The 3,514-nt window shown below is 39.8% G+C and overlaps 1 pseudogene; it reads left to right on the top strand.

Annotated features, from left to right (window-relative positions):
- Nucleotides 1-2,749: 2,749 nt before the first annotated feature.
- Nucleotides 2,750-3,450, top strand: LOC125614292 (annotated as a pseudogene).
- The last annotated feature ends 64 nt before the right edge of the window (nt 3,451-3,514 follow it).

The raw sequence follows: 3,514 nt of genomic DNA on the forward strand, positions 1-3,514 counted from the left end.
ATTATTAACACATGGGAACTTACATGGAGCGTTTTAGGAGTTATCAGTATTTAAGTATTAACTAAATATGTTGAGGGGGAGAGAGTGAATAATATTCACATTTCTTGTTAGGGTAACTGGGTAGATGGTGGTGCCTCATTGAAGTAAAAATCATAAAGGAGGACAAGTACCACAGTGAGGCACACCTATAATCTCAGTGACTTGAGAGGCTGAAACAGGAGAATTGTAAATTCAAGGCCAGCCTCAGCAACTTAGCGAGGGCCTAAGCAACTCAGGGAGACCCTGTATCCAAAAGTTAAAAGGGCTGGGGATGTGGCTCAGTAGTTAAGCATCCCTGGGTTCAATTCTTGGTACAAATAGAAAAAAAAAACATAAAATAGGATGAACAGAGGGGTTAGGAGATCCTATAATCCTTTGGATATGTTGATTTTCAGATACCCGTGGGACATCCAAATGAGGATGGTCAGTAGGCATTTGAATGTATAGCTGTAATATTCTAGAATGAAATTTGGACAGTACAGAAATTGTGTTAAAGTAATGAAAATGAGTAAAATTAGCCAAGGATAGTGTGAAAATAAGATTATGTACAAGTCAGAGTGAATATTGACTTTTATTTTTCTTTTTTAGATTTTTGGGGGGAGTTGTGCTAGGGGTGAAACCCAGGACCTCGTATATACTAAGAGGGATTGGTCATCTGTGCTAAATGCTGAAGACTGAGAGATTAACTACAATACGGTCTGACAAGTACCCATTGAGTGTTTATTGGATACTTAGTTTTCCCTTATAATTTTCCAAATTCAGAGGACTCTGAACATATCAAAGTTGAAAGCTAGCAAAAGCACTGGCAGTCAGCACTTTGTTTTCCACCAATCTGGTATAGCCCTTCCCTTACAGGGCCTTCCAAGTTCACCAGTTACTGTGTGTGATCTAATAGCTTGGTTTCCCCCTCGGCTCTGAACTGCCCAGACAAGAAAATCAAGTGAATACTTATTGAAACGCTTGTAATCAATTTCAGCAAAGTAAAATAATAAAAATAAAAAACTTAGTTTCTAATGGAACTGACCGTACAGGCCTCCCCAGGGTGCAGAGGTTTATGTGTTATGCCTGGACTATGTTAAGAAAATTAAAACTGGATTTGTAACAAAAGGGGCCAAAGTGTCAAATCACTAAAAGCAGAAAATTCCACTTGCAATCCAGATGCCAACTCTCACACTGGTTTATGATGAGAGAAAGTGAAGATTTATAATATGCTTTTCATAAAGTACTGACAGCCACTCAACTAGGACCTCAGGGGGCCAGCTCAGAGGTTCTACCTCATTACCAAGGAAGTAAGAGCAAAGGGAGAGAGTGCACAGTCACAGAATAGGCTTTGTCTTTAAGAGGAAGGACTACCTCTCACACCTGGACTTCTTGAGCTCTGTCACTTGAGGAGTTTCAATATTTATAACAGAATCAAAGCAAGAAGTAAGTTGGCCCTTGAAGTTCAAAGAAGAGTTATGTATCATGTGCAAATGAATTTCTTATAGTCACTCTTCTGGCATATTTGAAAGTCATCCAAGCTGGGACAAGCTTGGCTATATGTATCAGTAAGAAACAATCTCAAAATTTTTAAGAAACAATCTCAAAATGCTTATAATAAGTGTCTATTTCTTGCTCATACCACATATGCGACATAGGTTGGCAAGAGGGCACTTTGGGGGATGGTTCTAGACATAGTGATCTTAATTGCCCTCACTTTGGGATCCCAGCTAATTAAAGAGTCACAGGGGATGTTGCCAATCAACAGAATTACGGAAAAGGAAAAGTGGCAAAGAAAAGCACTGGTTCTTCAAGCTTCTTTAGATATGACACATTCCACTTCTGTTCTTATTTCATACCCTCAAGCAAGTCATATGTCTGAACTTGATTTTTTTTCTTGGTACCAGGAATTGAACCCAGGGACACTTAACCACTGAGCCACACCTCACATCCTCAGCCCTTTGTGATATTTTATTTTGGGATAGGGTTTTGCTAAGTTGCTTAGGGCCTCACTAAATTGCTGAGACTGACTTTGAAGTCTCCATTCTCCTGTCTCAGCCTCCAGAGCTGCTTGGGATTACAGGTGTATGCCACCACACCCAGCACTGAGCTTGATTTTAAAAGAGTAGGTATAATCCTTCTATATGTAGAGAGTGTAGGAACTTACATGAATTGAGTGTACAATAGTCTACCAAGAAGAAACCATTATAAATGTGTGTTGAACCTCAACTAGATTATATAGCAGGTACTTTGAACATGCATTTCTAAGTAGCTGTCATAAAAATATCCAATGTGACTAACTGGCTACTGTGCTTCAGACTCTACCATTCAAAATTCATTCCATGGAGCTTAAAACATTGCACTATCTGAACTCACTGGCTATCAAAAAAAATGCTCAGGATGTGACAGTACATTAACAATACGAAATTAATATAATATTCAGATTGGTTATCCTATAGTGGGCTATTATAATTGGAAACAGGGAGTACAGCCCTGAGATATTTCATTTGATACCTATAATATGCCAGGCACTACGTAGATTCTTTCATATACTATATTTTACTTTCTTCCCTTACCTATTCCAATGTAAAGATAATGCAAAAGGTCCTGAGTTGACACAATCTCTGAGATTGTGGTCTTTGACAGGCTCTTTTTCTCAGTCCCAGACAGAAATTCACTAGGGGATCCTGAGGTTTACTTGCCTCCTTTGGCTGTGACGTGATAATACCCCCTCTATAGCTACTGGAAGACTGAGTTGCTACTACTGATACTCTTGACTGTTGCAGTAAGAGAATACTGGCAGACCAAAGAAAATCCATGCAACCCAGTAGGAGAAAAGGACAAAGAATCATACAGTTGGGTCTATGGATCTGATGAAATCACTCTTTAACTAAAGTTTTGAGAGTACTGTGGGCCAAGCCCAGACACACACAACTATATGTTCAGGGTGTGCCCGAACCCATTAAGGATATCTCTGCAGCAGGACTGGTCCAGATCAGCAAAAATTGAAAGGAGACAGTGGTAGGGACACTCATCCAGATTCACATTTTCAATGGAGATAATTGAGAGTGATGAATCTGACAATCACTGTGGCAAGGAGTAGCATTGTGCAGTAGTGATGATTTCATACTATCCACACACCCCAGAGGGTGATATTAACCCTGAGGAGTGAGGTGAAGTTCAAGATTGTTTCTCTCTCTTTGATATGGTTACACATCTGACCTATTTCCAGAGATCTCCCACTTCCGTGTGAGTTCTATTTTTCTTGTCACATTTGAATCACTGTTTTCTGCCTATGTTATGGGGAGTTTCCTATATCAGCAACTGATTGATGGTGGGAGGCAAGAAAATGGAGCAGTTTCCCCAACTTATCCTCCTGGCAATATCTTGGCAATCTGGCAGAAACAAGTTGTGACTTTGCATGCCATTTGAATTCTCCAATTTTACATGATATATATTAGAGAATGGGGAACAACCATCTGCCGGGGGGGGGGGG

This window comes from Marmota marmota, unplaced genomic scaffold, assembly GCF_001458135.2.
Source record: "Marmota marmota marmota unplaced genomic scaffold, marMar, whole genome shotgun sequence".
Classification (NCBI taxonomy): domain Eukaryota; kingdom Metazoa; phylum Chordata; class Mammalia; order Rodentia; family Sciuridae; genus Marmota; species Marmota marmota.